This window comes from Colobus angolensis, unplaced genomic scaffold, assembly GCF_000951035.1.
Source record: "Colobus angolensis palliatus isolate OR3802 unplaced genomic scaffold, Cang.pa_1.0 Scaffold26, whole genome shotgun sequence".
Lineage (NCBI taxonomy): Eukaryota > Metazoa > Chordata > Mammalia > Primates > Cercopithecidae > Colobus > Colobus angolensis.
The window spans coordinates 7,909,266-7,922,483 of record NW_012115821.1 but is presented as its reverse complement, the minus strand read 5'-3'; the positions used below and the strand labels follow the sequence as shown (position 1 = coordinate 7,922,483).

At 41.1% G+C, this 13,218-nt stretch overlaps 1 protein-coding gene across 1 annotated transcript in view; it reads right to left on the bottom strand.

Annotated features, from left to right (window-relative positions):
• Positions 1 to 4,462, bottom strand: part of PRICKLE2 (prickle homolog 2 (Drosophila)) — a 134,455-nt gene extending 129,993 nt beyond the window's left edge. The window contains exon 1 of the mRNA XM_011947184.1: positions 3,917 to 4,462. The gene's annotated coding sequence lies outside the window, so the exon portion shown is untranslated. The remainder of the gene's footprint in view (positions 1 to 3,916) is intronic.
• Between the last annotated feature and the right edge of the window lie 8,756 nt (positions 4,463 to 13,218).

The window sequence follows — 13,218 nt, the reverse complement described above, 5'->3', positions numbered from 1 at the left end:
GGAGGGTTTTCGGATTTAAAATGGCTTCGCTGTGAGTTTTGTAGGACAGATGGGGAGAGGAGTTTTTAGCTAAAGGAGAACAGAGTTGCCTTCTGAGTTGCAACTTCACCCAAAGGGAACCTTCAGCTTTGCACTTTCATGGTGGATTGGCAATTGCTCTGATATTCTCCCAGCTGCTTCTCCATTCTGTCTTCCTTTCCCTCCCCTCCTCTTAAAGCTCCATCCAAACTCACACACTCTCTCCCCTCTCTCCAGCCTTGCTTTTTTTCTCCTCTGCCTTATCCCCAGGGAAATAACACAACAAGCAAGCTTATGGTTTTCAGACGCCAAATAATAAACTGCTCAGACAATAGGCCAAAGAAAAAAGAAAACCAAGTCTCCAAACTCAACTGACTCAATTCCCAAAAGAGATCTTCACCCCTGCTTGATTCAAACATACATACATACACACACACACGGCATAAAAACCAGAACATTTCATTTTAAATGTTTACAGGTTAAGACAGAGCAAAGGGGCAAATGTCAATCAAAAGCATCAACAAAGAAAACAGATTTGGTCAATACCTCATCCTCAAGCTTCTTAGTTTGCAAATAGCTCATGGTCACCAGCAGTTCCCTGTTTATAAGCACCACAATCATGGAGGGAATGAACAGAGAAAGGTTTCAGTGGGTCTTTAAGCACAAAAGAAAGTCTTTATCCCAATGCCACCCAGAATTCCTATCTGAGGGACACAGCCTTTTTGACTCTTGTGTGTTTTTACAGACAGCAGAGAAGAAATGACCACAGCTTCGGGGCTACTAAATAAAGAGGTTTCTGCTAATTCGAGGCAGGCAGTGCAGTTGGATCATTGAGCCCTACTCAAACTCAGAGCGTTTGGAATTGATGTTTATTAAAAGAAGCACTAGACGGGGTACCAAGGTTTGTCATCTGCTATGTCATTTTATTTGGATTTCCCAAATACCTTGTTGTTATTGATTTCTAATTTAATTCTATTGGCCTTCAGTTTCTCTGTTAAATAAATATTAAAAGTACCGCCCCCTGTTGTTCATAGACTGGGATTAACAGGGAAATATGCTCGACATCCGGTCAGTACCAGGAATTGGGCAAGGGCATTATAGCCGGTATCTTCACAGCAATCCCATGCATTCAGGGGACTTTATTTCCAACATTCATATGAGGAAGCCAAAGTTCAGAGAGGTCAGGCAACTCTCCTGAGATCACACATCCCATCAGGAGGTAAGGGAGGTGGGCTATGGTCAAGGTATAAATATTATTCTCCGTGCAAAACACAACTCTACTAAAGATCAGTAGCAACCAGGAATGACCAACTCCTAGTTCTGAGTTTCTTGAGAAAGAATGTTATGGCAGACTCCTCTGACTCTTCTAATCCACCTTTGTCTTTCAGATCCCTGTGTCAGAGTTCGAATTCCCCTAAATTAAAAAGAAAGATCTTGGGAGGAAAGGGAGAGAAACAGCAGTCCAATTGTGTGATAGAAATAGGCTCACTGGCATGAAGGAGGCAGACCACAAGCCTGGCAAAATTGTACCATGGCAGTGACACAAAACAAGAGCAGACAGACTGGGCCACGGGTGGGCAGGCAGGCAGGGGAGGCCTATTCCTTTCCCTTAGCAGCCAACCCACAAGCTGAAGGCACCCAGATGGTGGCAAAAATTCAGCCTTGGAACTTCTGAGGAGCCAACCAGCAGGTTAAGCACGTATCCAATGGCCTCCCTGGATGGAGAAGAAAATGCTCAATGTCTGCACTGAAAAGAACGAAGCAAGAAAAGGACTGTGTCTCATATGCATAGTTGAAGCAGAAGAGAAATCTAGAAATGCATTGATTCCAACTGGGACCCCGCAGCTTTCTACATGTAACTTGTCAGCTGCCAAAACAGAATGCCTTCTTTAAGGCTGCCTAAGCCCCAGCTAGTTCTAAATGATTTTCATTATACCAGCTGGTCACTTTCAGTTCTGCAAAATACAGTAGTTCTGGATAATATACTTTATTCTGTCAACTCAATCAATAGGGTGGAAAGTTTCTTTGAGTGGGAATCATTTGGCTGTAACAGTACCAGAGATGGCATCTTTTCTGCTAGCAAAACCTCTCTGCAGGCAAACGGATGCGAACATGTTGCCTTTTCAATACTATCATGTTTTTTAGCAACAATATTTATAATGATAATGACAAAATGGGAACAACAACAACAAAACAACAATAGCAGCTAATATTTACCAAGTATTTACTACGTGGCTGCCACTGTGCTTTTCAAAGGTCATCTCAGTAAATCCTTCTACCTATCACCCTACCTAAAGATTCCATTGCTCTCTCCACTTTACTGGAAGGAATGGGTAGCTCTAAGTATCTTCAGCTCTTTCCAACTCCAAAGTCTGAGCCCTGGATAAATATCATCTCATGCTGTTTAACCTCTAAGTTCCCTTCTCATTCTTTAAGCTTCCATAAATGCATCTTTCTTCCTCTATTTCTATTTTTTCCCTCATAATGCATGGGTAAATCTTTATAAACACGCCATTTCAAACAATGCTATTTTACTATTTCTGGCTGCCCCGCGAATCTTTATAGACTGAGATGCCCGATGGAGCCAGTATGTTTTAATTTTCACATTAAAAACAGAATTCCCAAGGGGAAGGAGCATTTGATGGAAAGGCAAAACCTTTATAAGCACTCAAGGAGGCATTAAAATCCAAATTTCCAAAATATGGTAATTATGTCAAAGTTGTGACTTACTCTGGAGCCCTTGGGGACACTCATCCCGACCCATCTGTGAAAGCCATCAGCAGGCAGTAAGCCTTCTGAGGAGCAGGATTACAGCAGCCAATTTGGCCTCTAGCAAAGAGGCAAGGCAGCTTCATTTAGTTTAAGTCTCAGTGAGATGGTTTAAAACACTCTTTGGAAAGAGATGTGCAGGCGAAGCAAATCACAGCCTTACCAGCTGCAGATTCAGTACACGGCAGTCTATGTCTACATATTCATGGCACACTGGAGCCCTCCCCTGACTGTGCTCATACATGCATTGATATGAGAAGCAGAACTCTCTCACTGGGGAAATAATCTATGTGCCTAAGTTAGACAAGAGCCACATTTGGACCAGCGGATGGCATCGCATCTGGTACGGATCGCTAACCTCGGTGCGATTTGGCCCAGCCTGGATTATTTATGATTCATAAAAGTCCCACTGGACCACAGCATAGTCCAAGACCACATAACAAAAAACCATGGGATTAAAAATCTGTATTTCATCACAAGACCTCCATGGCAAATTAGTAATGCTATGATTGGTTTTCAAGAAGCCAAGAGTGAGGAGAACTAACTATGATCACTCCCTCAAGAAACCCAGCGTAGAGGGCAAACCGAATCATGTGTTTCAGCCAGGCTATGCAGTCATATTCTGAAGCTCTGTCACCATTTCTAATCTGAAAGCAGTGTCTAAAATTAAACCTAAATAATTTGAAAGCCATTTCTTTACCTGGAAGTCTCAGCTAAGTCCTTGTTCCTCAGATCCCCTAATGGTTTCTGACATTATGTGTTGAAAAGACTACTGTGCATGAACACTATCAGGTATTTGGTCTGTTAGCCCCCTTCCCTATATTATTATTGTTATTTAAAGAAAGCTAGACTTTTAGAGAAACGCTGCTTCTTCTTAAGCACCAAGATTTAAGCATTTCTTCAGGACTCCCTAGAGCTGTGACATAACACTTTGCAATCGAGCTTTCTAATAAGCATAGAAAAGGCAAAAGGGGTCAGAGGGCCACCAAAAATGATACCTGGCCAAGAAAACGAAGCCCCAATATCCCACCCCCCACTCCAATGCAAAGGCCCTAGATCTGGCTTTCTTATCCTCTTTAGAAAATACGCTGCTGTTTAATTTGTGAATTAGAGCAAATTTCTTACCCACCTCCAGGGAGGATGAAATGCCCAGTCTCGGAGGAAGCTTCTGCCAGACCCTTGGAGCTTGTCAATTGTCCCAGTTCACTTTCTCCCTGGGTCTGACTTCTAAGAATGCAAGCAGGACCTCAGGCAGCCAAAGCATCTTCCCCTCAAACCCCCTTTACAGTCTGAACCCTTCCTGAAGCTGGCAGCAGACTCAAGCCGAGCTGTTCCACATTCCCTCGGGGAAAACAGCACTGCTGGATCCAGACTCTGCTGGGGAATTCACCAAGCAGGGGAAAAAAAGTATGACTTCTACTCTTCCTCTGGATCAGCCTGAGTGCTCAGATCGCCTTCCCGAGGACCCCCAGTTTCCTCTTAACTCCCCTTCTTCATGACAATCTGAAGGAAGAAGTCCCAGACTCCAGCCTCAGCGTCATCAGCTGATCCTGAGCCAGACCCAGGCGACTAGTCAGCTGCTCACAGAGCTCAAGCCACTGAACCAGGAAATGTGCTGCTCGGTCAAAAAATAATAATAACTGTCGGTGGCGCTGCTGGTGGTGCCTGAGAAGTCGCTGTTGCAGTGCTTGCATCCTCCGCATGCTAATGAAGCTGTGATGTCAGCAAGTCAGTCACGGCATCTGGACGTCCCATTCCGCTGCCCAGTGCTGAGATTTATTTACATGTAAATTAGCCTTGCCTTCCAAATCAATAATCCCCAAGCCAGGGAGAGGGGAAGGAAGCCTTTGCTGGATGCAAAGGCCCAGCTACGCAACCTCCATATGAGCATGAAAAAATCACATATAAGAAGAGAGGCTTTAAAGACACATGCCTGTTTTTTTTCTTCTTAAAAGCTATGCTCTTATGTGCCAAGGATCAGATCTGGGCACAATTATCAACCTGAGCGCCTGTTTCAGATTATATGCTACACCAACCTAGGAGTGGAATCAGAGCGCTTTTTTTTCAATTAAATGCTGTGTCAAGCCTTCAAATGGCTCTCCTTTTTAATTTTTTTCTTTCTCTTCTCTCTTCAACTTTCATTTTGGGGTGTTGCTTGTTTTTTGGCCTGAGACTACATCACCTTTGAGCTTTTGTGCACCTTGAAATAAAGCACAAGTGACTCCTTTCCTCACGTGCTTGGATGGTGAGTTAGTCAGCTGCCCTCTAACCCCTTACCCCAATTCCAAGTGCATGCAGAAGAAGACAAAGCAGAAACCTTCCCAGGGGCATCTGAAGACCCTGAGGCCCTTAGGGAACACTGCTTCCATCTCCTCATTTTACAGATTAGAAAATGGAGACAACTGGAGAAATAACTTTTCTAAACTCACACAAGGATTTCAGCAAGGATGGGTTAGAACCCGCATTTCCTAGACCTCAGATGGAGCTTTTGTTGAAAACCTTTGGGGTCTCCAATCTCCATTTTTCTGCACCACTAGTAGGCCTAACTTAGCAATCTGGAAGAAAGGAATCTATACATTTGGAAAGCCCTGTGTTCAAACCCTGCCTTTCCTTCCTGCTAGCAATGTGATCTTAGGCAAGTAACTTAACTTGTGGGATCTTCAATAACCTCATCTGTACCATTCACTCATTCAATAAATATTTACTGAGCACATACTGTATGCCATGCACAGCTCTAAAGACTGGGTATAAACACAGTCTCTGCTTTCAAGGAACTTATGGGCTACTACAATTAAAGAAAGTAAAATATTGAATAGAACCATGGTGAAGATTAACACAATATCACATACTCAATAGCTATTTCTGATATTTTGAATGAAGTCAGAAAAATTCACCTAGGCATACTATCTACTAGGCTGATCACTGTTCCTAGCATCTGAATATTTCCATGGTCATCTTTAATTGTTTAAAGTCATATATTCCTTCAATGCTGCCGCTGCAGTATCCCGGGCCAGGAGAGAGGCAAGAGTCAGGCAATATTCTGGACTCTGTGCCTGTGATAAGGAAGCACTGTGAGCGAAAGTGAAGGGAGAGGGAAAGGTTGGGGAGGCTGGGAGAGAGGAATATTCCATCATGCACAGAAGTGTCCCCAAGGACAAAGCAGCTAGCATGGCTCCTTGCCCACACTCCCCCGCCTGGGGAACCCACTCTGATGGGCTCTGCCCTTCCAGCTGGAGTTCCTGAAGCTTCAAATGAATTTCTTTGTTGGATGTGGGGAAGTTAAATTATGTCTTTTGTTGTATGTAATTGTATTAATAATGCTTAATAACTTCTTTCAGAATGCTTCTCTCTAGTTCCCAGAAGACTTTTCATGGTGAAAATCATGAGACCTGGAATAACTTCTCAGTAAGAGAAATAAAATACAATCAAATGAATAACACTCAGCCTTCAGTTTCCATCACATGGAACTCAGAGCGTGTGGGGAGGCAGATGGTCTCCTTAGACCTCAATATCCTTCAAAAAGTCAATTAACAAATCTAACAGTTTGGGGTCCCCAATAGCCAAGTGGAAGCAGTGACATTCTAACCCAGTGTGGCCATGAACAGGTCACTTCAATTTTCCATGCCTCAGTTTCTTAAAAATGGGTACACTATTCTCTCATCTACTCATGATCAGCATGGTCATATAAGAGGCAATTCACAGCTTATCAACAATGAAATAAAGACAGATGAAACATAGCAAGAGATTAATCTTCACCTGGAACAGATGTGACATGTGACTACCAATTTCATAAGAATTAACAAGATAACATGGAGTCTAAAATGGATTGCCTGGGGTCAGACTCTGGCTCTGACACTTGCTAGCTCTATGACTTGAGGCCTGAGGTCCTTACCTGTAACCTAGGGCATAATGATAGTGCCTACCTTCATGGGGCCGTTGGGGGAATCCAATGAGAATTAATGTGAAACATTTAACACTGAGCCTAGTACATAGCAAACACTCAACAAATGTTAGCTATTGGTGATATTAATAGAAGCAATCATGATTCCACCATTAACTTCAGCACAAAGTAGTTAACTGACCAGTTAAAATTCAAAAGGTGGGGAGAAAGCAGTAAAGGGAAGACTACAAAATCTTCACTCCTAAGAGCACATCTCAAAGTCCCATCTAATGTGGGCGAGCCACTGATATGTCATTTTCCATATGATACAATACAAATGCTTTGAATTGCTATGAATCTAGGAAAGAAAGGAGTAAAAATGACCAAGAGGCGGGGCCCCTCTTCTGAAACTATACACCAGGACAAGACAACTATATTTTTGAGATGAATACATGCTTCATCCATTCATTCATATATCCATTCACTCATTAAATAAGCTCCTACTATTTGCCAGTCACTGTGCTAGGGTTTGGGGACAACATGGTGAGCAAGATACACACGGATCCTGCCTTAAAAGAGCTTGGCAATGAGAGAGAAGACAATTAAGTAGGCAATTAGAGTAGAATGGGGTGTGTGTTATGGTAGGAGGCATGCAGAGTCCTCAAAGGCCTAATTGCATTCAAGACAGGGATGGCACAAAAGCATGCTGCCCAAGTCCTTCTGGTAGCACATGCTCTGTGAGCTCAGTTGGTGACGAGGAAGCTGGATATCTATGCATCACACCTAGGTAGAATATTAAAATTATAAAATCCATAGATCATTAATTCCCTGTGGTCATTATTTTCATCCTGGAGACCATTTTAATGACGATTTTTAGAAATTATACTGGTAGATATTAGACAAAGTGAGAAAAAACTACTTAAAAAATTTCAGAGACTTGGTAAATAGGAACAAAACTCATATTGTTTTTCTAAAAAACAGTGAAATTCCACATTCATGACAGCAAACTTCCTGCGAGTAAAGGCAGGGAAGAACAGGCAATACATATGAGAAACTCAACCAAATGTTTATTAGGGATTTGTGGAGGACAGTCTTGTCAGGAGACAAGGATGCAACTGTCGACCTTCAGAACTTTCTGTTTAGGTGGAATGATAGGATATTTATACAAATGACCATAATTGATTACAGTATATAGGAGAAAGGACAAGGAAGACAAAATTAATTGTGGCAGCGGTGATCAGGAATCAGGAAAAGTATGATCTGGGTCAAGCCCAAGGTCAAAACTGCTTTACTTTTTTGGAATTAAAACACAATTTTACAGTGGGGGAAGGCCTTACTAAGCATGACACAAAATCCAGAGTATAAAAAGGCTGCAAAAATTTGACCTTAGTCAAATTCACCTTCTGCTGGAGAAGGTGTTCCAGACAGGAAGAAGAACATGAGTAGGAACGAAAATTATGAACACAAATGCAGAATTAAGAGATGTCTGCATGGACACAAGACAGCAAAGCAGCACAAACATGACACTGGCAGGTAATAACAAAGAGGCAGCTCCACACATGCTGGAAAATCAAATCATCTTTCCATTCTAGCCAGCTTTAGGCAGCATCTTGTTAGAGGACTACGGGGAAAGGTCAAGTACATCCGTACTGCTCAGGTTACAGAAGGGAAGGGGTAAGTGACAGCAAGGGTGGTGGCCTCCTAGATGAGGAGCTGTAATGACGAAGGCTGCAATGAACAAGTTTTAAACCTCTGTTTCTATGGGTATAAAATAAGAAGGAATGGATTTTAAACGACCTAAAGAGGGTCCTCAATTCCACTTTAGGTCATTTAAAATCTTTCTTGGACCTAAGGAAGACTTCTGAATATTGAGATAAGAACTGACACGGGTCACTCAGGGAAATGACAGTGTTTCAGTTTTTGAAGAACTTTAAAAAGATAGACATCACTCATCCTAGCTCATTTAGATTACTACCTTCTGGCCCTTCTATTGGGGCATTCCAATTGTTGTAAGGGATATTACCAAAATTTCAAACCACTCATCTAATAAGGTTTCCTTTTTCAAATGTGTGCATTGGTGTGTGTGCATGCTTTTAAATATTTTACTCAAGAGAAATCCTGACATTTAGATTTCAAAATCTAATAAAGTAAATGTGGGAGAGGAGGCTGATGAAGAATTGTTATGTAAGTTGGCCTAGTATAGGTGATGAGGCAGTAACATACGATTCCAGATGTCAATGGCTTAACACAAGAAAGTTTGATTTCTCTCTCAGGCAAAGTTGGCTGGAGGCCCAGAGGCTTTCCAGGTACTCCATTCTAAGTAGCGACTCAGGGATCTACTCTGCTTCCTTCTTGTGCCTCTGTGATCTCAGTGAATAATTTCCAAGTTACAACAACAGCAGAAGAGCAAACTGAAGAGGATTTTAGGTGCCTGGAGATGAATGATATCACTTCTAGTGGTCAAACTAGTCCCATGACCTCACCCAGCTGCAAGGAGGCTGGGAACTGTATGCTCACAAAGAACAGGGAAAACAGACAATGGGGGACCCCAGTAATGTATTGCCATAGCTGTCCATTTTAATTTGTGCTATGTAAAGACATTAAACAAAACAAAATATAATCTATTAAACCCATAATGTCTTTAAACAAAGAAATGTTTAACATTTAAAAAACTATGATAGTCCTAAATGAGTATTAGAGATCAAAGTTGCATCTGTTTTACCTCAGAAGAAAGAAAAGGAAAATGCTGTAAATTTTAATTAACTTTCAAGCAACAATAAGCAACCCATGTAACCATAAAGAAAAGAAATATTTGAAACATGTGAAGCTTCTATAATGTAGGTAAAGATGCATGAGGCACTCACAAAGGTGGAGCTGCATTCATAAGAAAGAAATGCTCGTTTAAGAGTTATCCTCAACAGTTTCTAGCCAATTTCTAATCCATACTTATCATCTGCCTCCTGCAACAGGCAGAGTATTATCATTGAAAAAGTCCAACAAAAAAGACCTGAATTCAAATCTGGCTCTATTACCAGCATGACCTAGCAGATGACAGTTACCTCACCTCTAAGCCTCTGTTTTACCATCTATAAAATGGAGACAGCTCTTTACCAAAGGCTTCGGTAAGGTTAGATGAACTGAGGTAAATAAAGTACTTTGTAGAGTACCTAGCATGTAGTAGGTGTTAAATCAATATTATTCTCCACTTCGTTTCCAAAGAAGGCAACAGGAAGGAAAGCTGCAAACATAAATGATAAAATTGTTCATGGTAACATAAGGACAAGCACCCCCTCAAGCCTTCTGTCTTGTCCATTTGTGAAGATTCCATATCATAAATGCTTCTTATCCATGGACATTTCTAAATCTTGTGAAAAATAATTTGGTACACTTTAAATTCAGAAAAGGGGCCTTCCTTTTTCCCTATCATCTTAGGAATCTGTCACATTTCATACATTTTAATTATTCTTGATCCCAATAATCTAACACACAACATTTTAACACAGCCTTTCATCCTCTTTTAATTACATTAATTAAAATGAGAAATATGGACAGGCTACACTGTGCACATCAAAATGAAAGAGTGCTAAAGATTTTGCTCCCTCTCCGCAAAAAGATTAAAGATTGCATCAATGATTTCACTAGGCATACCACTGCACATTTCCATGAAAATGTTGTTAAACTGACATGATGTGCTAGCAAATGGTTTTTTCTTAGACAAAGAAAACTGCACTTATTATGGCAGGTTTTGGGAACTACTAATTTTCATTAAACAGTTGAATTGAAACCTGAATTTTCTTTATGTAAAGGACAAGGATAACAACAAAGAACTGTACAGGGATGCTCTGGTTTTTCAATATTCCCTAAATACGGACACTCAGGTTCCTATACATTTCTCTTGGAAGAGAACATTGGCAAAATGAATGATATCCTAGGAAAAGGCTAAAAACTTTCTGCCTCCTAAAGTAGCAAACTGGCAACAAACATCTGCTCAATAAAAATTATTATTACAAAATGTCACAGATGTACAAACTGACACATTGTTTTCCTAAGGGATGAGGAGGACTGGACATACCAGACATCTTGCATACTTCATCTGATTTAGTCCTCACCATAAACCAAAAATGTAGCATTTATTATTCCCTATCATACAGATGAAGACGCAGAGGTCCAAAGAGGATAAAAGAATAATGCAGGGGTCCACAGCTGAAGTTTGATCTTGGGTCTGATGACAAAACCCGTATTCCTTCCTTTAATTCAGAGGATCACAAATTTCCTCTAAAAACAAAACAAAACAAAAAAACAAAAACAAACAAACAAACAGGTGTGTTCCCATTAGGTGTGAAGTGTGGGAAATAATGTACTACTAAAAGCAGAAAAATACAGAAGTTTCCCTGGGCCATCAGATTAGATCAATTCCTTTGTACAAGGGAAGATTACATAGTGTTGCTGTCTTAGATGTGTGTCCTTTCCCTTAGAACTCTCATTCTGGTTCACAGTTCTACATCCTTGTTTAGTTACGATGATTCATCCTTGGTCAATGTTAACGATTATGTGATTAACGTCTCTCTCTTACTAACCAGACTCTATGCGGCCTAAGAGCAGAGACCATGCCTTTTGTGGCTCACCATCCTATTCAAAGGACCTACTGCTTTGTGGCCTGACAGCTAATGAACATTTCTTGAATAAAAAGCTTGACAATGCTTCTTTTGGTCTAGAAATCAGAGGAAATTCAGGATTATTCCTGTAAGAATATCTCTCTGTTCATTTGCATTCCAACATACTCTTGTGAGTGGAAAAGGAAAGGATGGAGTTCAACTCACTGGAACACTTCTTAGCTTTGCTTCCAGGATACCACATTCTCCTGCTTTCCCTCCTACCCTCTGGCTGCTCCTTCTCAGGCTCTTTTGCTGGCTCATGCTCATCTCCTTGAGAGCTTAATGCTGGAGAACCCGTGGCTCAGTCCTAGGACTCCTGTATGTCTACATTTGCTTCTCTGGTCTGGGGTAGGATCTTAAACACACCTTTAGGCTGATGACTCAAGGCCAGACCTTTTCCATGATCTCAAGACCACATGCCTATGTCACATCTCCATCTCTTAATTCCCAGTTGAGTCCACACCATATCCCCCACAATCTGCTCCTTCTGTAGTCTTTGCTATCTCAGTTACTGGCAACTCCACACTTCCAGTGGATGAGAACAAATACCTTTGATCCATCCTTCACCCCTGACATCTAATCCAGAGGAGGTTGGCAAACTATATCCCACAGGTCAAATCCGGTTTGCTTCAGGTTTTTGCAAATCGTTTTGTTGGAATACAATCATGACCATTCATTATGTGCTATCTATGGCTGCACTCATGCTACAATGGCAGAGTTGAGTCACTGTAACAGAGAATGTACAGCCTGCAAAACCTAATACATTTACTATCTGATCCTTGACACTGAACATTTTCCAGTCCTTGGCAAATCCTGTTAGCTCTACTGTCAAAATATACACAGGATCCAACATCTCTCCTCCACCTTCACTATTATCACACTGGTCAATGCCACTGCCATTTCTCTCCTGGATAAAGTTCCAAGTCACCATCAACTCTTGTCTCCTACCTGGTCTATTATTGCTCCCATTCAGTCTATTCACAAAACTGCAGTCATCTTGATTCTCTGAAAACAAACATTATAGCATGCCATGCTTCTGCTCAAGACTACATTGGTGATGCTGCTCATCTCAGAGTAAGTCCCTGGGGATCTAGGTCCTATTGCTTCTCTGACACTATCTCCTGCTACTCTCTCCCTTCCTGTTACATGAACATTGGCCCTCAAACATGCCAGACACATGTGTGCCTCCTGGTCTTTGCACTTGTCTGAAATATTTCTCCTGCAGAAAGTCATGTGGCTTGCTCTGTCACCATTTCAAGTCTAATGTCACCTTGGTGAGGTCTAAGTCTTTCCATCCTATCTGAGATTGTCATCCTTCCTGCATCTTCCTAACATGGCCAAACCATTCCCTACTTTATTTTTCTCCTTAGATTATTTTAAGAAGAGTTACATTGAGATATAATTAATATACTATACAGTCCACCCATTTAAGTATATTCATAGGGTTGTACAACCACCACCACAATCTAACTTTAAAACTTTCTTCAACCCAAAAAGAAACCCTCTAGTAAGTAGTAGTCACTCCCCACTTACCCCATTGCTCCAGGCCTAGGCAAACACTAATCTACTTTCTGTCTCTATAGAGTTGCCTATTCTTGACATTTTATATTAGTGGAATCACATAATATGTGGCCCTTTGTGCCTGCCTTCTTTTACTTAGTGTATTTTTGGCTCATTCTGTAGCTTATATCAGAATTTCATTATTTTTAGGGCAGAGTAACATTCCATTGTACTGATATACATCATATTCATCAACTGATGGCTATTTGGGTTGTTTCCACTCTTTATTATTATGAATAATGCTACTATGAACATTCATGTATAAGTTTTTGTGGGGGTGCATGTTTTTTATTTTCCTTGGATACATATCAATAGTGGGGTTGCTGGGTCATATAA